The 23827-nt window shown below is 40.0% G+C and overlaps 1 long non-coding RNA gene across 1 annotated transcript; it reads right to left on the bottom strand.

Moving 5' to 3' along the window:
- Nucleotides 1-22067: 22067 nt before the first annotated feature.
- On the bottom strand, nt 22068-23260 carry LOC118800886. Its single transcript, XR_005006403.1, has 2 exons — nt 23222-23260; nt 22068-22256 (listed from the first exon to the last, which is right to left on the bottom strand). It is a non-coding gene; the product is annotated as an uncharacterized LOC118800886 (long non-coding RNA).
- Between the last annotated feature and the right edge of the window lie 567 nt (nt 23261-23827).

Consider the following 23827-nt stretch of genomic DNA (forward strand, 5'->3'; position numbering starts at 1 on the left):
ATTAGTGACATATTACTGCCATCAGTGTTGCTAAAATTATGGTAATGGGTATTAGCATTATGTGTATATTGTAAATGTTGTTACTGGCAATTGAAAGTTTTGTAAGGGGGAGAAATGCTGGTGAAAGAAATGTCGAGGGGCACCAATAAATTATCTAGCATTGTCAGTGAGTAGTCCTGAGTTGCTTGTGCCTTACAGTTTTCATGAAAATAGAAGATGGCTGCATTAGTTTGCAGAGACCACAGAATGGCTTAGAGGTTTAAAAAGGATGCAACAAGCCCTGTGGCTACCTCATGACAGCAGAGCTAACACCTCAACAAGAACCTTGTCTCTTCCTATCCCCCACGCCAAAAATATAATGACTGTACCGTGCCAGAGTGTGCCTGCAAGTTCTTAATGAATGAGTGTGCATGGAGCCGAATGTTAATGCTAAATGTTATTTGTAATAATAATAATAATAATAATGATGATTGTTATTATTAATATTAGGGGCATTTGGAAAAAAATGGCAAAAGTTATTAAACAGTTTTTGCCTTATATAAAACTATAACAAAATCTGATCTAATGAGAAGAATTCAAATCTAAATATGCATTTGTTTTCATAGGCAGTCTGACAGTCATAAAACCAACCCTCTTCTCAAGCATGTTAGGTGTACACCAACCAAATACTTCATTAAGTACACCTCCTTATATCTACACTCATTGTCCATTGTATCAGCTTCATTTACCCTATAAGTGCACATTGTAATTCTACATTTACAGACTATAGTCCGTCTGTTTGTCTGTATACCCCCATTTCACCTTCTTCTTCAATGGTCAGGACCCCCACATGACCACCACAAAGCAGCTATCATTAGGGTGGTGGATCATTTTAAACACCTCAGTGTCACTGCTGAACCGAGAACTGTCCATTAATCAAAATATCCAGCCAATAGCGTCCTGTGAGCAGTGTCCTATAGGCAGCATCCTGTGGGCAGTGTCCTGTGACCACTGATGAAGGACTGGAGGACGCCTAACACAAACTGTGCAGCTACAGATGTACAGTTACAGAGCTACTGTCTCTGACTTTACTACAAAGTGGACCAACACGGTAGGAGTGTTTAATAGAGTGGACAGTGAGTGGACACAGTGTTTAAAAACACCAGCAGCACTGCTGTGTCTGATCCACTCGTACCAGCGCAACACACACTAACACTCCACCACAGTGTGCTACAGTGTCACTGCCCAAATGATACCTGTTCTGTGGTGGTCCTCTGAGAGGTTCTAAACATTAAAGCACAGAGTGAAAGGGGGCTAATACAGTATGCAGATGGAATTAATAAATAAGACTTGAAGTGCTGTTTCTAAGCATCTCCTTTGCTACTTCTTGAATCACTCCCTCAAGTCACTGCATCTGCCAGTACAAGACCAAACATATATATATATCCTGAACTGCTGGTGCATAAAATGATTGTAACATTGTACTACATTGTACAACACTGAAAGAGTTGCCTTCATATTTACCTACATTTCATGTGTTTTAGTATATATAATAATAAGTTTTGAATCAGTGTGGTGACATTTCCATTACAATGTGGGTATTTGCAGATAGAATATATTATACTTATAATCCTAAATTAAAGAGAGCGCTCAAAATTTAAAAAGTTACATTTTCGTTTGGCCTACTCCAGAAAACACCATTTCCGAATATCCTAGGATTTTAATGTTCAGCAGTAAAAAGTGTCTTAAGGCAATGACTTTGATAGGATATCAAAAGTAACTCTACTACATTATGTTTTGCTATTTTGAAAGTGAAATCTTTGATCCTCAGTGTCTCAAAACTGCACTAAACCCAGATAGAACCTTTTAACTGTAAGCTGAGAATGTCTCAGTGTAAGGGTCAGTCCAAGCCACACAAGGGTACAGAAGTGTTTCATTACCAAGGCACAGGGAAAGAAAATATGTTAAAAAAAAAATAAAAAAATAAAAATAATCTCAAGATTTTCTTTTTAAAAAAATTATGATTTTCAGGACAACTACCTTTGTTATGTATGTATGTATGTATTAACTAATTGATTTAATAATTTAGAAATAAATAAAAAATATTATTTACACATAAAATAAAATCCTGTAATGCAACTACTCTACTTCAGTTTGAAATTTGGGGCTGTATTTGTGTGCATTCCTGCTTGTTCCATACCAGCATGCCAGTTTGGTCTCTTTCAGTGATACACAATAAAGCTACTGGTGTGCTAATAGCTCCCACTTGTGGTACAGATCAACTATGGAGAACACACTCTCCTGCAGGTTTTAATGCACAATCACTGTTTATTTGCTGAATTAATATATTGCAAAAGAAATTAAAACAAATTGTGGCATGTACAAAAGTTATAGCACATTTTATATTGCATGCTTCCTTTTTTTTAATGTCAACTTCAGTGAGTAAATAGAAATTGTGCACTAAAATGTACAGAAAAAGGCCCTATTTGAGTTTGTTCCTTGTAAAGAACATGTTAACTTATTTAGTTTAGTTGACTTATTAGTTTTCACTTATGTCTTGCCTCCACCCAACTATACTTACAGTCATGCATAGACAGGGTATATTATAATATCATAGGCAAAATAAAAACTTGACTCACGATATTATACCAATTATGCTTTGTATTCTTTAACTATTTACACAGCATTATGCATTGGCACTCTTTTTAAAGTAGCATTAACAGTACTCAAACTACTACTAGAACTAGCCCGTTATCCCCCCCTGCAGCATCCGAGTCAAATTTGGCTTAGGAAAATGAGTCAAAGCTTAACATCAACCTAATGAAAATAGCTTCATGACCAGTGATACACTTAAGCCTCTACATTACTAACATTGGTGTGTATTAAGCTCACTTGGGTGTTAAGGCTGCATATTAGCCAATGGGTCCACCAGCAGTTGTTGATAACAGCATGGCCCTCATGTAGAAATACTATAAAATCTCTTTCTCTTGTTTCCTCCACTTTCAGCCACAGCTTCTTCCATGCCTTACAATCTTCTTTACAAAGATCTTCCACAAATCGAGTCTTCATCTCTTTGCAGACTATCAAATTTTTTGCCGCACACTACACTTCTTTACAAACAGTCCTCATTCCAAATTGAATGATGATCTGCCTGTGATTTCCTTTGGTTGTCTTCTTCTTTTGGCCCAAAAGATGGACAGTGTCCACCATATCTTGAAGTTTCTCTGAGAGTAGCTAAAGGACAACATCCCTTGTGTTTTCTTCTTTAACTTACGGTAAGCCATGCAGCCATAACCCCCATCTTCATTTGGAGCAAGCGTGTTCCAGACAAGCCTCCCTTAAAACAGCACTTTCATTCTGTAGGCTTTTCTACTTGCCATGTTAGAGACTGGACGACTTCTTTGTTTACTTTTATACTGGCAGCATTGAATTTAACGGTCTTGTGAATGTTCACAATTGCAAGTGCATTTTCTTTTAGTTGGCGTTCAAACGTTCTGTTTGTTAAGCTTGCTCTTCAATCGTTACGCTCAGGTTTTCCGATGCCTTAAGAGGGACTGCATGACTGTCGATTCTGTCAAATACTTTTTGGCTTTCTTGTTGCCTCTTTGTTTTTGTGAGGTATCTTGAGATAATTATCCCAAGATCATTAATCTGAGGGAAACAAAATCTTGAGATTTATAGGGGAACCTTAAGCGCATTACCCACTCAGCCCTGTAGATGGCACCAATACGCCATTTAGGCAGCATTCCACTCACTATTATATCCACAAGCCCACTGTCCATTTTTCAGGGGTGCTGGAAGTTCTATATCCATGTTTGGAACTATTCTAATGGAAATTGACCTCTATGTAGCACTTTAGTTTGAGCTCGATCTCAAATACAAAGACATTGTTTCAGTGCTTGCCGAAAGACATCGTTATATTATATCAGAGCACAATTTGAAACGTGTTTTAAAATGCAACAGAACAGAAGAGTTATTCAGATGTTATATAAGAGCAGCTACAGATTTCTGGACAAGTTAATGGCTATGGGGAGATGTATGTGAGGATGTTGTGCCCACTCTGGACCCTAGATGGCAGCAATATGTTGTTCGAGGAGCGTTGCTCGCTGCACCCCAGCCCCTAGCGTTGAGGAGTGCAATCCAGTTACAACTGGGATTGAAGTTCGTGGTTCAGCAAACCCACAGTACTAAGCGAGTAAGAGAGACATTGTCTGTTCTTATATATTCATGTTTAACAGTAGAATATAATGTAGTTGGTATTTTAGAGAAATGTAATGCTTCTCTCGTGTACTGTTAAGAAGTTATACATACATATATGTTTGTTTTGGTTCCTGTAGCTAGCTAGTTAACTAGTTAGTCAACATCTCAATAGCCTCTGGTGATATATTGCTAGCTAGCTAGTACACATTAAACCAAACCATGTTTTTTCAGCAGCACCATTAATGTGTAATTTTATGTCATAAGACAAAATGAAATACCCTCAGAAATACTGCTGGAACAGTTAGGCTAGCTTAGCTAGAGTTAAGTTAGCTAGCTACAAGTTGAATTAATGTTATAGCCCAGATGGCCCCAGATCACAGGTTCACAAATGTGATCCTAGAGTTAGCCCTACTATAGAACACTTGAGCCAAAAAGTCCACTCATTAACAACCTCAACAACATTAGAAGGTGCAGGACCGAGGTTACTCCAGGACCAGTTTGGAACATGTGTCTTTCTAGCTAAGTTAGAAACCATTGGCATGTCGTTCATAGTATGCGACATAAATATACTGCATAAAATTGCACACGGAAAAGGGCTAGTAAAAGGCTTCACTGCTAGGTTGAGAATGGTCCACCACCCAGAAATATCCAGCTAACAGTTGCCCTGTTGTTAGAAACCAACTAGGGGTCAGAGGATGGCTGATCAAGATTGTCCATAGGAAATTATGTGCTATAGTCTCTAGCTGCACACAAAATATCAAAAAGAGTACCTCTAACCTCTATGCCTGATGCACTCGTACTAATGCCACACATAAAATCTTGTCATTACCGTGAATTGGGTAGAGGGCAGCAGATTCCATGCAGCAGTTTAGCTACATTCAGCAGAAGCATACAAAATGCACATATTGTAATTGCTAATGAGTGTAGGTACAAGGTAGCAGTTTATGGCCAGTCAGTGTATGAGTAAATGTCCAACTTGGGGAACCAATAGTTACACAGCTGTGCCCCTACTGAGATTAAAATTAAAACATGCCCAAGACAACTGACTTCCAAATAAAATATTCATAATACAAATGACAATTTTAGATTGTAGATTAATTTATTTACTTTAAATGCATAAAATGCTCAAATACCACAGATCTTACGAGTGTATATTAGTAAAGTGCAGGGTTTTTTCATATTATTAAAATTAATTTAAGGCTGCCCATCCAATGTCTTTCTGGCACTCAGTGTAAGTCATTTCACTGTCAGACAGTCTAAATGAGTGAATTCCAAACTTTTCTTGTATGATATTGATTAAATTAAGACTACACACCTTAAGTTGTAGAGCAAATTTATCTGTAAAGTAAATTTAGAATGTGAATTTTGTGTCCAGTAGACCAAATATCCAAGTGGCAAATATGGTCACTTACCTCCAGTCTGTTCGCAGGGTTGTGATTTGCTGCTGAGCACTGTACCGTAAACTGGATTCATTGTTAAAAAATTGTCTGAATGATATAATAGAAAATGATCTACTCACAATTAACAATGAATTAAACCTGGTGAATCTTCCATATCCTTTTTTTCTAGTCCCCTGCTTACGGATGATGATGAATTCATTGCCTTTTTAAAGGCACCTAAAATCCCAGAGGATTAAATGATTAGATTGCAAGAAGACAAGCTGACAGACTAAAAAGTAGCAACCAGTAGCTGTTGAAAGCAATGTTTTATTTTAAATGTCCATTGTTCTTCTTGGGCAGATAGACCTTAGTCTTGTTGTCGTGATAACTGATAAAGACCTCGGGAAATACCTACATAGATATGGGGATCGACTGGCTGTCAGAGCATTCAGCTGTCAACAAGCAGAATCAAGTACCAATACAGTCAGGAAAACAACACTTCTGGATCGATTGAAAGACTATTTGAAGAGAACGGAGAAAACATGATAACAGCAAACTGTCTGCCACAGTAACTGCAGAACCAACAGCAGGAAAAGACACAAGATGAGTGGAAATAAGATGGCTTCATTTTCAGAATGGGGAATTGTATCAGGTCCGCACAAGACTTGATGGAGGAACATGACATATTAATTGTTCAAAACAAACCAGCGTAGAAGAGTTGCTGGAAATAGGAAAGTGCTGCTCCCTGAAAGGACCAGTTGAAAACTTTGAATTTGATGTCTGTGACTTTAATCAAAACTTAATTTCTATGGACAGTACAGTCACACAACTGTATGAGCAAGGCAACAGAAATACAGACAGTCCCCCTTCTTACTTCATCCTCATCAGAAGATATCCCAAAGGTGAGTTGAGTATTATACTAATCAGTTAACAGTGCGTGTGGTTCATAGTCAGTCATGATGTGTGTTTTATTCTCAGCACTTAATAGCAATGTATATAGCAATTGATGTATCCTCACAGATACATCATCAACCTCAGAGCCTGTTAAAATGGCAAAGGCAAATGTCTGTGTCAGGCAATATTAAATTATTCCTCGAAGTTATCTTTGTCTGGACAGTTTTACTATGATTTATAAAAGCAGTTTTGTGTGCTATGCTCAAAATCAGAGGGTTAAGTTGAAACCTGAGTTGAGTGCTGGGTGATGCTGATCAAATTCAGTATCATAGTATTTTCTGAATTCTGAGAAACTGAATTTAGTTGGGCCTACACAGAGGCCCTTCATGTTTAGGGGATTAAAACTGACATGTTTATGTTGGTCCCTGATCACATTACACTTTGAAATATCAGGCCTGCAGCTACTTGTTTTGAATGATTCGTTTTTACGTCAGGACATTTAACTCTGCATTGGACCTTGAATAGTCTAGCAGAGGATAAATAGTAGAATATTGAAGCTTAGCCCTCACTTCTATGAGTACTAGTATTCATTGTAAAATATACATAGCATGTTTCAATTTCAGTCTCATGTATTATTATTATTATTCATTGATTTTATTGGCAGGCCAAGAAGTATGTCCGTAAAAGAACTACCAATTAAAACTGCTTTACCAGAGCAGTAAGTGTCAAACCCTACAATAATATAGATTAGCAGTAAACTTGTAAACTCCTCTCTTCATTTCAAAGGCATTAGCTGATCTAGTTTGCAGAATCCTTGAACCCAGAGTGTTTTTTGTTGTTGTGATATGTCTATGCTGTGTCTCTTTTTTGTAGACTTCTTACAAACATAGAGCTCACTGAATGGGTGTGACACCGCTTCCTGACTGGGACTTAAAGTAATGTAGTAGTGGCAAAATGTTTTAATTCTAACTCTTGTTGCAGGAAGGGAAAACCCAAAATAAAGGTGCTGAGAGCCAGGCAACAACCCAGTTCTCTACCAGCAGACTGCCAAAAGAGGAAAATAGCTTACATTACTCATCTCATCCAGACCTTTTGATTTACCTGAGTGATGAGCCTTATCCTGCTCTTGAGTTTACTGTGACAGACTCATCTGAAGACCAGGTAGTTCACCTGGGGCCTGAATGTAATGCTTTTATTGGTGATTACCTGGATACTACAGTTCCCTGTACTTCACAAGACACAGACAAGGAGTCTGTGCAGGTAATTTATTAAAGCATAGGTTCCCAGTGCTCTGTAGTGTTTTTCTGCGCCAACACATCCGCTCAGGAACAGCTTGTTAATTAGCCGATTATGTAAAACAGGTGTGCTGGAGTAGTAATGAAAGTGATATTATGAATGGACTTTGCAAGCTCTAGATGATAATGGTGTACCAAGAGATGTATACAGTGCATTCTGGGAAAACCTTCTTGAATAATGTGAGGGGGAAGATGAACGTGTTCCAAGGCTACGGCCTTACTTACTACTAGAAAAGGAATGGAAAGCAATTGGAAGGATTTGGGCAAAGGGTTATCTGCACCATGGTGCGATACCCATCGGACTGTTTCCAACATTCCTACTTGCATGCAGTCTTAGAGTCTCAGCAGTTGATGAAGATCTTCTGACGGCCTCATTTGCAAAATATTTGTCTCCAGTAGAACGAGCATCTGTTCAAAAAGCACTCCAGAGAGTTTTGGATGAAACGGAGTCTGAGGACTTGCTTGAATTCTTTTCAAGAATGGGTTCACACTCAGTGCCTGCCCAAGACAACATGCAAGCTGTCATTAAAACAATGGCCCACAAAGTTCAAGAACCTAAATTTGTCATAGATTGTTTCTCATCTGTACTGAGAGGCGTACACATCAGCCTGTCAAGCAAAGAAAAAGTAATGGAGCTATATACATCAAAGCAGGCTACAAATAGAAAAGGTGCCCAAATTATCCAGCGAGCAAATGAGCATCTGAATCAACAGGAGCAGATAACATTTAACCACCTGGTGCGTTATGTAAGAGGAGCAGACCAAAGAAAATTAGAAACCTTCCTCTGCTTCTGCACAGGGTCCACTGTGATGTGCAAAGATAAAATAGAAGTCAGTTTTAATGATCTGTCTGGTCTAAGCCGTAGACCTGTTACACATACGTGTGGAGCTGTACTTGAGTTACCCCACATGTATCAGTCATACCCTGATTTCCGTAAAGAGTTTGACAATGTTCTTACTGGCAACAAGTGAGGAAACGGAACGTGAAAAAAAAAAATGAGAAATGAGTGTGAGATATTGCAAAATGATAATGCATCAGAAGTAGTAGTTACTGAAATATAGTTTCTTTTAACAAACATCCACCGCTTAGTCTCACCATTTAAAAATGTTCAGTTTAATTAGTTTTGGTGTGGAAAAATATCAACTGAGCAAGTGGCCAACTTTTCTCAAAATGATGCAGTTAGCATTAAAAATTGCATAGTTACTAAATAAACGAATACTTTCTGATGTGTTTCTAAATCACACCTTTAGATCTCTCTTTAAGATTTATGCAAGTAAAAGAGAAACATGACTCTCAGGGAAATGGCATGAGTTCTGAATAAAGCTGCAGTGTCTGTGCACTTGGTCAAACTGGCGAATCTGATTTGTTCACCATATTTCAATAAATTTCCCATAAAATCTTAGCATAAATCTGTGACTCATAATTTACAATATCACGTTTTAATTTACAAGAAGGTATGCTTTTCATCTCTTCGGTAGATGTACAAGTTCACTCCTTTATAGTAGTCTTAGGAGATAATCTGCCATAATGGCATTGCATAGATAAAAGACAGCAGGGTCACATGGTATGGTGCTCTTGAATCTGCATTCAGATTCACAGACCTGAAGTTCACCCTCCAAGACAGTGGTCAAGAAATCTTCTGTCTTGTATCATTCTGGAAACAGGTACATGATATTGGGTCGTCCACTGGACATTTTGTAATTTCTTGATAGGCAAATCAAATGAGTCCCATACCTTTGCGTTCTTGTCCAGTTCGTCCTGGAATCAGTCCAAGATAGTCTTGCATTAGTACCAAAATAATACAGAATTTCATTTCATTCAGCAGTGCTATATAAACAATACATTTCACACATCATAGTTTCATTTACATGAATTAGCTTTAAAAATAATATAAATGTGAGGGACCACTTTGGTGGCTTTGATGTTACATACTCTGTTAATGGAAGGCACAACTCTTTATAAACAACAAACCAGCCCTCGCTTATCACTCAATCATCCCAGTATTTTTATCTATCTATTGATGGGAACTTTAAATGCAGGCGTTTCTGTCTTTTGTCCCCTGTGTGGTTTATTTATATGTATGACGACCCAAGTGGCAGACATTTTTATAGCAAGCTTTCATTCACCTCAGAATAACGACTTGGTCTATAAGCACTAATTTTACTACTGCTTTATTACTCTGAAGATTGTCTCTATTAGGTTCAGATGTTATATTTTGTGTCAAATGATTACATTACCTGGATAAAACACATAAAGGAGAGCTGTAGGAGGCCTTTATCCAGAAATCCCCTGTCAAACATCCCTATGTCACAGATTATTGAATATGCCAATGTAGCATTCCAGACATCCTTTCCTGAGGAAACCCCACCAACTCTCGATCCTCTGATTGCCAGTACTGGCTCTTTCCAAATAGCTGCCGACAGTAGAACCATCTTGGACGTTCCAATGAAGAAATTGCTAATGGCAGCAATTTCTTCATTGGATAATTCTTGCACATGCCCATTTTCGGTAATGTGACAACCACCCAAACACTTTACTGCCTCGATATAGAACCCCCCCCTCCCATTAATTTTAGGATGATTATTAGTCATGTATGCATTGCATTTAATTATTTTTCTTGAGTAGCTGTCAATTCAGCCATTTATACAGATGCCAAAGGGCTTTAACTTGTCAAATGAATCGAAGTGCCAAAGTTAGGGTCATTTCGCAAAATAATGGCGTCGATTAAGACGTCTTGCTACTCTAATCTCTACGCCTCTTGGGTCAAGGGCCTTCAGAATTATTCAAACATCTTTTTTGACACACAGGTTATTCTCTAAACACTTTGCATACATTCACCTATGGCCATTAAGTTGTCCAGAAATCTGTAGCTGCTCTTGAATAAAAACCAATACCTTGGATATATTTGTGTAACTCTTCCTCCGAAAAAGTCTTTTTAAATGGTGCTCTGATATAACGATGTCTGTTGGTGAGCACTGAAACAATGTCTTTGTATTTGAGACCGAGTTCAAAATAAAGTGCTACATAGTGGTCAGTTTCCAATAGAATAGATTCAATCAGATAGCACATTTGATATGGCCCAAACCTGGGCCACATCTGATATTTAGATGTGGCCCACATACCACACAGAATGATGGCACAGGAGTGGGCCAGAAGCGGTTGCCAGAACCCAGCCTGTTTGCTGCCATTACAGGGCCACATCTCAGCCACCTTTAAACCACCACTGTCAGAACTGACCCACCACTCAAAACAGGGTAACGGCAGCAGAGGCTACAGTTTGTTTATAAGAGTGGAGGTTAAAGCTAGCAGAGGCTATAGCTTGTTCATAAGAGCTAACAGGCTAAAGCTAGCGGAGCCTATGGCTTATTTATAAGAGCCAACAGGCTAAAGCTAGCAGTGGTTAAAGCTAGCAGAGCCTATGGCTTATTTATATAAGACCTCCATGAAGCTGGCCCCCTATGTGGTCAGAAATGTAATAAAAATGCTACTATTCGTTTGTGCTGCATTTGTGCTGGTTTGTGGCAAATAGAAATCATTGTTTGTGCTGGCACCGTTTTTAAGAAATTAAACATTACATTTTATTGCCTGTGACGTCACTCACCCCCTCATCAACATCCAAATCACACAAAAAGGGTCTCATTCGTTTGTGCTGTGTTTGTGCCATTAAAAGAAATGTTTGTGCTGTTGTATTTATTAAGTTATTAGATATTTATTTAGATATTAAATTATTGTTAAGTAAGTGACGTCATTTAGACCCCCATAAACGTCCAAACCACACGAAAAGGGTCTCATTAGTTTGTGCTACATTTGTACTGCATTTGTGCTGGTTTGTGCCTTTAAAAGAAACATTCCAGCTGTTTTAATTCTCCAGTTATAAACGTTGGACGAATGACGTCACGCAGCCCCCCATCAACGTCCAAATTGCACCAAAAGTGTCTCATTCATTTGTGCTGCGTTTGTGGTGGTTTGTGCCCTTAAAAAATGTTTGTGCTCTTTTAATTCTTAAGTTACTGGATATACAGGTTGTCACTAACAATGTCACTAGCGATATTATGCCCAGATTTTTATTCCTCTTTCAAACAGTGCTCGTCTTCATACCAAAGTCCTTTTTGCAAAAAGCTAGATAAGTCCATATCCGCTTTTATCTGGAATAAGACTATCCTGCGGATAAGGAAGGCATATGTGAAGAGACAGAAAGAAGATGGAGGCTTAGCACTCCCAAATTTCCTACAGCATTACTGGGCAGCTAATATTCATAAATTAACATACTGGGTCTCGGCATACTATGAGGGAGGTGGATCAGTGTGGGCAGAAATGGAACAACATTCTGCACATCCTGTGTCCCTATCTTCTTTAGTATGTGCCCCATTACCACTCAGTAAACAGCGCCTTACAAATAACCCCATCGTGAGCAGCTCACTTCAAATATGGTCCCAATTTAGGACCCACTTTAAGCTGAGACAGGCTTTGCCCTCTCTTCCAATTGCTGCAGATGCGCTTTTCTCACCCTCATTTACAGATGCAGCATTCAAGTTTTGGTACAATAATGGTTTAAAACGGATAAAAGATCTTTTTAAGGACAGTGTATGTATGTCTTTTGAGCAGTTAGTGAGTGAGTACAGTATCCCCCGCTCACATTTTTTCAGGTATTTACAGATACGTACCTTTGTTAGGAAGCATTTCACTTCTTTTCCATTACCCCTGTCAAATAGTTGGATAGATGAGTGGTTAGATGGTGAACCGAGTCAAAAGGGAGTTGTGAGAAGACTGTATTCTGCTATTCAAACGATTGCTTCACCATTGCTTAACCTTATTAGGGCAGCATGGGAGGAGGACTTTGGCTACAAGATTTCAGATTATTCCTGGCTTTTGGCAATTAAGAGGATACATTCAACTTCTATTTGTATCAGACATGGTTTACTTCAATTTAAAGTGTTGCATTGGCTCCATCTTTCTAGGAGCAGGCTTGCCAAGATATATTCGGACATAGACCCAACTTGCTCCCGATGTCAGCAGGCTCCGGCTACCCTTTATCATATGATCTGGTCATGCCAGCAACTGGTACAATTCTGGCCCTATATTTTTGAGACATTCTCCTATTTGCAACAAAGAGATCAGTCCTGGCCCGGAAATTGCTATAATTGGTGTGGCCCCTGATGGGGCAGCGATGCCAGTTGCCCATTCTGATGCCATAGCCTTTGCATCCTTACTGGCTCGCCACCTTATTTTATCTAATTGAAAATCAGCTACCCGCCCTACGCGTATGCAATGGGTGGGAGAGGTGATGGCATGTTAGTTGACAGAAAATACTACTTCAATTAATGTTAAACTATCAAGACATTACAGTAAGAAATGTCTACCTGGCAAACAGACTCACAGGCTAAACTAATAAGAACTGTTGGGATAAAAACATGCTTTGTGTTTATTAGATAAAAACACTAAAACTGCAAGGAAAGGACATAATACTTGTTAAATAACTGAAAATGGTAATTCTTAATTTTGTTCAGGTAACCCTTAAGGGCTTGGACTATGTAGGAAAATTTGATTTCTGTATTACCATCGTCTCTGACTGAGGAACAAAAAAATAAATAAATACGTTAAAACAATAAATAATAAGTTCATATTAAGTTGGTGCTCGCAGATCCTGCGCTTCCTGCTCTCCTATTTCAAATCAGGGGCACCAGTGCTCCTGGGCAAAAAATCATATCATAAAACTCTGATGAACCTGTATATCGTTCAATATAAGTTCAAACTAGGTTGCAACACAAACCTGTATCGCTCCCTGCGCCCACCATAGTATGTTTAGTAATCTCTTCTTCAGTGGCGTTGCTGCTCACTTTGCATTTCTGTACAGCTCCTATGTAAAAACAGATAGATTGACAGAGAGACAGAGTGTTGTAGATAGATATACACAGAGAGACAGATGGAAACTTGTGGATAGATACACACGGAGAGACTGACGGAGACATATGGACAGATATACACAGTGAGACAGACGGAGACTTGTGGATAGACACAGAGAGACAGACGGAGACTTGTGGATAGATACACACGGAGAGACAGATGGAGAGTTGTGGATAGATACACACGGAGAGACAGACGGAAAGTTGTGGACAGATATATACGGAGAGACAAGCGGAGACTTGTGGATAAATATACACGAAGAGACAGACAGAGACTTGTGGATAAAAATACACGGAGAGACAGACAGAGAGTTGTGGGTAGATATAGACAAACAGAGAGCTGTAGAGATAGACTCTCTTTCTGTCTATATCTATATACAACTCTCTGTCTGTCTATTGTTTCATGGCCACATCAACTGGCAGAGCAGGACTGTTAACTAATCATTTGTGAATAATACAAGAGGAAATTTCCATATGCTTGGGGTAAGAATCGTACAATGCACAGACCACAGTTCAGCCTAGAAAATGTAGCTCTATTAACACTGATAATATTTACGAATATTTACGGCTTTGTGAATGGCACTTCTGGGCAAATGGCCTAGTCCAGTACTTCTGAACCCTAGTCCAGGATATTGTGCACTTTCTTTTTGTGTTTATCCTGCTCCCAACCCACCTGATGCAACTAATCTGCTCATTAACAACCACATACTGTATTCAAGTGCATGTGGTGAAGCAGGGAAAGTGCAAAAATGTGCAGGATAGGGAGTACTCCAAGACAAGATTAAAGTAATAGAGCAAATCCACTTTATGAAAAACTATCAGGAATTTAGGATGAGAATACAACAATAATAAGGTCCAATGTCTTGTGCAGTATTTTACTACAAAGTATGCTGATCTACAGTATGCTGTTGAAATTAAACAGCTAAGGTAAAAAAAAAGTCAACAACTACCAGGTTATATTTGGCGTTATATTTGGCATTTACGGAATCAGCGAGCCAGGCTTCAAACTGTTCGACCTCTTCAATGATTTCCAGTGGGAACTGAAATCCTTCAGGCATCTCAAGAGACCCCTGGAATCCGTTGTTTGCCTCAAACCTGGTGTTCAGGTTACCTAGTGCTCCCAGTATTTGAGTTTGCTGATGCTTAATGTGCTCCAGGAGCGTCAACATATGCAGTTGAGCAGCTATAAAGTGAAACAAGTATTAATAGTTAGTGTTTCAATCAAAAATCCCACAAACAGATTTTATTACCCACTGTGCCACCTAAAAAAGCAAGTAAATATTGTTGTCGCCCACTTCAAATCAAGCTAATCATCAAAATGAAAAAGAAAAATGGAATAGTGTGTCAGTGCAAAACTGTTGTGGACAAGAAGACATTTGGTATATAGAACATCATAGGTGCTGTAAATGGTAAGTAATCACGCTACAAGACAGTACAGCAAAATGCAAAAATACTGATCATGTGTTTATAATGACATATAAACACTGCAGACTTAACTAAAGCAATGAATACTTAACTAAATTCTGGAGCATCCAGATCACGACCAGAGTAATAACTACTCGTACACCACTTTGCAGCAGACGTCCGCTGTAACAGGACAGCATCTGCTCTGGTCCGTCTACAGGTACATGGTCCTTTCATTCTGCCTCACCAATTCTTCCAGGAGGTATGTCCAGGGTGGACAGCATTGGCACAATTGCCTAGAAAACAAAGCAAACCCATCACACACACACACACAAAAAGACAAACAAACAAATAAGAAAACGTGTTCAGAGGTAACACGTCTACAGCTAGACGGTCCTTTCGCTCCACCTCACCAAGCCTTCCAGGGGGTACCTCTCGGGTATCACAGCATTGGCACAATTGACCAAATGTGGTCCATCTAGAAAGAAATACCAAAGGTGAATTATAACATGAGATAAATATGTTTAACACGCTGATGCTGACAAGTGAATAATTTGTACTTACTGATCAATTTCAACAGCAAGTAATGGACAAAGAGTGTAGATAGAAAGCAGTAAAAAGTTAAAAGCGTGCAGGTAAAATACTACAACCGAAGCACTTCTCTAACAAGAGACAAGTTCCTGTAAACCATGTTAAAGGAAGTACTGCTGAAATACCTAAAACAAAAGACAGACGTTGTTTTATGACAATTCAGAGGTAAACTCCACAAAGAAAAGTTGATTTATTTCTTTGGGGTTCACCACTATTGTGTCATTATTAACCTGACATAGAAAAAGGTCAAGAGACACGTGTTGGTTCACTATTCCTTTTGGATAGAAATAAAATGGCCATATTTGAGTTGTAGACATCGCGATCCCTGGTACTCATCACTGCCGGAATACAATCCAAGTTTTTTTTTTTTTTGCATCTCAATGCCTAAACATTTGCAAATCTGTGGGCTCCAACATGCGCTCGGTGGTGTCGGCTGCACGTCTCAGATGCATGTTAACTGTAACGGAAGGTACAGAGGTACGTTCCAGAGAACAATTCGGGGTGGGGGTGTTAACGATAACATCCCAGGCACTGTGTGAAAAGGCCACAAGTCAAGTCAGGCAGGTTGTGGTTGCGCAAGTATTTGTGACAGATACGGAGACCCTCAAAATATTTTTGATACCACTACGATTGCGCTCATTCCCTGTGGCGTCTGCCATGTTTCTTAGATGCACGTTTACTCACGTGTACGTGAGGACAGCTGGAAATGCTGTATAAGGCGTCTGCGTGGAACGCCCTCCTGGCCGGATGATGTTAAGCGCTGACCAGCCTGATGGCACTTGGGCTGCCTGCACAAGAGAGAACACATAGTAGGGCATCCACATTCAGTAGTCCCGGCTAAGGAAAAGGGCAGCAGGAGCGCGAGTAAAGTATCAGCACATAATGTTAACCATAAACAGCCAAGCTTGTGTAGTGGAGGTGGAGGAGGTAAAATGAGTTAACATAAGTTACACAATAAAAAGAAAGAGCTATTTTCGTGATACGTCACTATTGATGTGGATTTAGAGCCCATATTGGAGACTTTAAAGAGTAAACAAATATAAGACTTGTGGACTGAGTGTTTGCAGGCTTTGTGATTCTGTTGACTGTTATCTGTACATTATGTTGCAGTTTAGTTGATTTTGGATTAATGGCAGGAACCACGGGGGGGATTCAACTCAGCCTAGAGAGTCCCTACAATAAGACAGCACCCCCACCCTGCACCCTGAGTCTCAACTCCTTGGGTTTTGCAATTCTTTACCTGTTCCTTATTTTTAATAAATAAAACATTGAGCTTCCCAGTGGTGTGGCTTTTGTTTGTGAAATGTATGCAGTGTCATGTTGTTGTTGTAATCGTTTGTGATGGTAAGTAATTTAGTAATTGCTCCTGCTGACTTGAGCCAGCAGTTTTTTCTTCTCTCTGTGTCAGTGGAGAAACCAAACATTTTTAATACAGGTTTTTTCAAATGCAGGCCAAACAAATTTCTTTGGTTCCTTCTCCTTCTGTCCTTTCGGAAAGTCATAGAGTTTATAGTAGTCATCAAGTCATTAAAATTATCTAGGCCTTGTGATTACTGAAACAACCATTAATTAAACATGTATTTATGTTAATTATATCTGTAACGTTTGAGGCATGGAGGCGGGATGCAAATGCGAGTTGCTTTTATTGATTGTAGAGCTAATAGGGTCCAGAGTTGCAGAGGTTTGAATAACTGACGAGTTCATGACAAAAGCAAAACCAAACTACAAAACCAAGAGACAACGTAACATCAACAGAGTAACATCCACAATGCAAGACCAAGACTGAACAAACACAGGGGTATAAATACACAGAGGGGAAATGACACACCTGGGACTAATGAGGGGCAGAGCTACAGGCAGGTGGAACAGATAACAAGGGGGCAGGACCAGGGAGGAGACACAGAACAACAACAAAAAGCACATGTCACAAGAAAACAAAAAGACACATGGCTACCATAGAGGGGGCCAAAGATGCACTGAGAGGGACAAAGGGAGAATCCGTGACAGAACCCCCCTCCTAACGCGCAGCTCCCGAGGCGCGAAAAACAAAGGCCATCCAAAGTGAGAGCCGGTTAGGAGGAGGGACTGGGCAGGAGACGGGACAGGAGACAGGACAGGAGACGAGACTGAAGACAAAAGTGGAGAGAGAACAGGAGACTGGAGTGGAGATACAGGATACAAGAGGGAAGTCTGGACAGTGGAACAGACATGGTTACTGGGACAGAGACATGGACAGGAATGGGTACAAAAAGACCAGACACAGGAACAGGAACCTGGATAGAGACTAGAACAGATATATACAAGGTGACAGGGACAGAAACAAAACTATGGATTGGAGACTGGACAGACATGGGGGCACACACAGAATTAAGAAGTTCATGTAGGTGAAGGAACTGGGAGGTTGACTGGGCAGGGAACTTGAAAGGCGAGGAGAATGGTACTTGAACAGGGAGCCGGGGAAATGTTCGAAGAGCAGGACACTGGAAGGTCGGCACTGGAGCAGGACGCTGGGAGGTTGTCACTGGACGCAGAAAGGGGTCGCTGGGAGGTTGGTGGCGGAGCGTGATGCTGAGAGGCCGGCGCCGAAGCGGGACAGGAAGTGAGAAAAGGATTATCCCAGTGTGCAGAAGCAGGAACTGGGACTGGTGACCCTGAGACCACGGGCAGGTCTGGAGACGTGGAGGCAACCAGCAGGTCAGGGAACTCTGAAGTGACATCCTCGGCGGCAGGCTGGGCCACAGCGACGTCCTCGGCGGCAGGAGGGCCTGCAGCGACGTCCATGGAGGCAGCCTGGGCCGCAGCGACGTCCTCGGCGGCAGGAGGGCCTGCTGCCACACCCCTGACGGCAGGAGGGCCTGCTGCCATGCCCCCGGCGGCAGCCTGGGCCGCAGCGACGTCCTGGGAGGCAGGCGGCCCTGCTGCGACGTCCTGGGAGGCAGGCGGCCCTGCTGCGACGTCCTGGGAGGCAGGCGGCCCTGCTGCGACGTCCTGGGAGGCAGGCGGCCCTGCTGCGACGTCCACGGAGGCAGGAGGGCCTGCTGCAACGTCCACGGAGGCAGGAGGCCCTGCAGCGACGTCCACGGAGGCAGACGGCCCTGCAGCGACGTCCACAGAGGCAGACGGGACTGCTGCGACGTCCACGGAGGCAGGCGGGACTGCTGCGACGTCCACGGAGGCAGGCGGGACTGCTGCGACGCCCCCGGCGGCAGGAGGGCCTGCTGCGACGTCCACGGAGGCAGGCGGCCCTGCAACGATGTCCACGGAGGCAGGCGGCCCTGCAGCGACGTCCACGGAGGCAGGCGGGACTGCTGTGACATCCATGGCTGCTGGCTGAGCTGAGAGCAAGGAAGCTTCTCTCTCTTTAACTGGGAACAACAACTGAAGCCGATGCAGCAGATGATAACTCTCCTGAAGTCTGACCTCATTCTCCTTAATAAGTTCCTGCACACTCGCTGCTTCCCTGTGTGGTCTTGCATTCTGTAACGTTTGAGGCATGGAGGCGGGATGCAAATGCGAGTTGCTTTTATTGATTGTAGAGCTAATAGGGTCCAGAGTTGCAGAGGTTTGAATAACTGACGAGTTCATGACAAAAGCAAAACCAAACTACAAAACCAAGAGACAACGTAACATCAACAGAGTAACATCCACAATGCAAGACCAAGACTGAACAAACACAGGGGTATAAATACACAGAGGGGAAGTGACACACCTGGGACTAATGAGGGGCGGAGCTACAGGCAGGTTGAACAGATAACAAGGGGGCAGGACCAGGGCGGAGACACAGAACAACAACAAAAAGCACATGTCACAAGAAAACAAAAAGACACATGGCTACCATAGAGGGGGCCAAAGATGCACTGAGAGGGACAAAGGGAGAATCCGTGACAATATTTATTTATGTTGAAAATTAATCTGATCTCAATTTTGAAAACATTCCTTCTCTTCCCCTCCCTCTAAGTATATCAATAAACATTAGGATATGACTGATCTTAACTACCATACAAGTTTAAGGACATAATATCTACTATATATAATATACTGAAAAGTCAAAGCAATGAAACAACCAAAACACACTTTGAAACCATGTTCACGTTAGCCTAACGTCAAAAAGGCAGGTAACGACAGCTGTTTAATCCTCAAATAGTAGTGAATTTGACTTTAAAATATATCATATTGTTGTAACTACACACACGTTGGTTTTCTATATAAATATTGTAAATCAGTGCATTTATTGACTGTACCAAAAGACTCAGTTCTGTCGCTGAGTGTTTATGGGTTTGAATTGCCCCCAAAGAACTTCCTGGAACTATCTGAAGTCTACATGAATCATGTGACCATCAAGCATTTTGAACTTCCGTTGACGCTACTCTCTCTCTATACGGCTCTGATACTGTAGTCCTCGTTATGCCCATATTAGGAACTCCGGGTCTAAGCCCAATTTCTCTATGGCCAGAACGAATAGGGTTTTTGAATGTTTAGCCTTGGCCAATGCTTGGCCAGAGCCTTTTTCTCATAAATACAGAAGCACAACTATCAGTAGCAAAGAAAATACGAGATTACAAGAAAAAAGTATTACATTTTCAGAATTTTATTTAAAAATATATTTATTGGAGAATTTTTCTAGGCTAATTTTTATAGAAATAGATCATTTTTGACGATATACAAATATTTGGAAAACTTTAGATACATTTATTTAATGTAATTTTGAAATCTTACAACAGTTTTGCAATTTGTCTGAAAGTGCTGTATAACATTACTGTAAGTTTTATATCTAGACACTAAAGAATTCTGTAACTTTCCTATATGGACAGAATTTATTTTTAATTTTCTTTGACATAAAAATTCTGTACATTTCCTCGGATGGAAAAAAATGGCGTAGAAAAATTACCTAATTTTTTTCCATGCGAGTATTAGGCTACAATTACCACCTTGTTTTTCTTGCTTAAGTTAGACAATTTATAGAACAAATACATAATTTTGAATAAAAATTGTCTTTTTAGCTAAAGTTACATAATTTTGAGATAAATTACATAATTTTAAGTCATATTTACCTGATTACATAAATTTTCTATGCTGTTTTTTCCCAAGCGTGTATAACAATAAAATAACCCCCTTATTTTAGTGTTATAAAAATTATAGAAAAAATTACATAATTTTTCTGTGAAAATTCAGTAATTTATTTAAAATTACATAAATTTGAGATAAATTGCATAATTTTGAGTCAGATTTACATGATTTTGAATCAAAATTACATGATTTTTCTACAATCTTAGAAATATTCAGTAATTCTTAAATATACAAAAATTTTGAAGACATTTACCTTATTTTAATATGAAAGCAGAATATGTAAAGCCTCTTTACAGAGATAGAACAGTTCTGGAATTTATTTGTAATTATTAAATATTTACTTATTTAGACTCACTGTGAGTAAGGGTCACTGCACTTCCTCACCATAAAGATTTTCACTAAATAACCCTAACCCTCATCCAGCTATTATATAATTTTTCTTATAAATTTCTGTGTGGATATAGAAAAATTCCATAACTTTCCTTTAAAGATTTGGAAAAGTTTTGTAAATGTTCTGTACAAACCTATAGGAATTCTGTACTTTCTCTATAATTTCTAAATATTTCAGTGACTGAGGACCATTGAACTTACCATAAAGATATTCAGCAAATAATACTAAACCTAAACCAAGACCAATATAACATTTCTGTAAATTTTCTCTATGGACATAGAAAAATTATGTAAAGTTTCTATGTAGATATACTACAATTCTATTAATTTTCTGTGTACATAGTAGAATACTTTAATTTATCTAATTATTAAATATTTCCATATCAAGGCTAACAGTGAGTAAGCACCACTGCACTTCCTCAACATGAAGATCTTAAACAAATAACCCTAACCCTAATCCAACTATGATACATTTCTGTAAATGTTTTATATTGACATAGAACAGTTCTGTAAATTTTCTATGTAGAAAGAGAAAAATTCTCAAATTTATCTATAATACTTAGATTTCTTCATATCTATTTTAACAGTGCCTAAGCCCAACTGCACGTCCTCACCATAAAGATCTTGTGCAAATAACCCTAACCCTAACCCTAACGAACAACCCTAACCCTAGGGTGATTTTTGAAACTAGCCCTGTTTGTAAACATAACCCTTGTCCCAGTTCTAACCCTGTGTGTCATTCTTGAAATGGGCCCCAAACATCATCCCAACCCTAATGTTGGGCCTACATGTCATCATTTTCCTAACCCTAATGAACAACATTAACCCTAGGGTTATTTTTAAAACTAGCCCTGTTTGTAAACATAACCCTTGTCCCAGTTCTAACCCCATATGATGTTCTTGAAATGGGCCCCAAACATAATCCCAACCCTAATGTTGGGCCTACATGTCATCGTTTTCCTAACCCTAACCCTAACCCTAACCCTAATGAACAAACCTAACCCTGGGGTTATTTTTAAAACTAGCCCTGTTTGTAAACATAACCCTTGTCCCAATTCTAACCCCATGTGATATTCTTGAAATGGGCCCCAAACATAATCCCAACCCTAATGTTGGGCCTACATGTCATCATTTTCCTAACCCTAACCCTAACCCTGGGGTTATTCTTAAAACTAGCCCTGTTTGTAAATATAACCCTTGTCCCAGTTCTAACCCTGTATTTCATTCTTTAAATGGGCCCCAAACATCATCCCAACACTAATGTTGGGCCTACATGTCATCATTTTCCTAACCCTAACCCTAACCCTAACCCTAGGGTTATTCTTAAAACTAGCCCTGTTTGTAAACATAACCCTTGTCCCAGTTCTAACCCCAGTGTGTCATTCTTGAAATGGGCCCCAAACATAATCCCAACCCTAATGTTGGGCCTACATGTCATCATTTTCCTAACCCTAACCCTAATGAACAACCCTAACCCTAGGGTTATTCTTAAAACTAGCCCTGTTTGTAAACATAACCCTTGTCCCAGTTCTAACCCCGTGTGATGTTCTTGAAATGGGCCCCAAACATAATCCCAACCCTAATGTTGGGCCTACATGTCATCATTTTCCTAAACCTAACCCTAACACTAACCCTAATGAATAACCCTAACCCTAGGGTTATTCTTAAAACTAGCCCTGATTGTAAATATAACCCTTGTCCCAATTCTAACCCCATGTGTCATTCAAGAAATGGGCCCCAAACATAATCCCCAACCCTAATGTTGGGCCTACATGTCATCATTTTCCTAACCCTAACCCTAGGGTTATTTTTAAAACTAGCCCTATTTGTAAACATAATCCTTGTCCCAGTTCTAACCCTGTGTGTCATTCTTCAAATGGGCCCCAAACATAATCCCAACCCTAATGCTGGGCCTACATGTCATCATTTTCCTAATACTAACCCTAAAACTAACCCTAATGAACAACACTAACCCTAGGGTTATTCTTAAAACTAGACCTGTTTGTAAACATAACCCTTGTCCCAGTTCTAACTAGATGTGATGTTCTGGAAATGGGCCCCAAACATAATTCCAACCCTAATGTTGGGCCTACATGTCATCATTTTCCTAACCCTAAACCTAACCCTAACCCTAATGAACAACCCTAACCCTAGGGTTTTCCTTAAAACTAGCCCTGTTTGTGAACATAACCCTTGTCCCAGTTCTAACCCCGTGTGTCATTCATGAAATGGGCCCCAAATATAATCCCAACCCTAATGTTGGGCCTACATGTCATCATTTTCCTAACCCTAACCCTAACCCTAATGAACAACCCTAACCCTGGGGTTATTCTTAAAACTAGCCCTATTTGTAAACATAACCCTTGTCCCAGTTCTAACCCTGTGTGATGTTCTTTAAATGGGCCCCAAACATAATCCCAACCCTAATGCTGGGCTTAAATGTCATTTTCCTAACCCTAACCCTAATACTAATGAACAACCCTAAACCCAGGATTATTCGTAAAACTAGCCCTGATTGTAAACATAACCCTTGTCCCAGTTCTGACCCCATGTGTCATTCATGAAATGGACCCAAAACATAATCCCAAAAGTAATGTTGGGCCTACATGTCATCATTTTCCTAACCCAAACCCTAACCCTAATCCTAATCTAACCCTAATGCCCAAGCCTAATCCTAGGGTTATTCTTAAAACTAGCCCTGTTTTTAAACATAACCCTTGTCCCA

This window comes from Colossoma macropomum, unplaced genomic scaffold (genome assembly GCF_904425465.1).
Source record: "Colossoma macropomum unplaced genomic scaffold, Colossoma_macropomum, whole genome shotgun sequence".
Taxonomy (NCBI): Eukaryota; Metazoa; Chordata; class Actinopteri; order Characiformes; family Serrasalmidae; genus Colossoma; species Colossoma macropomum.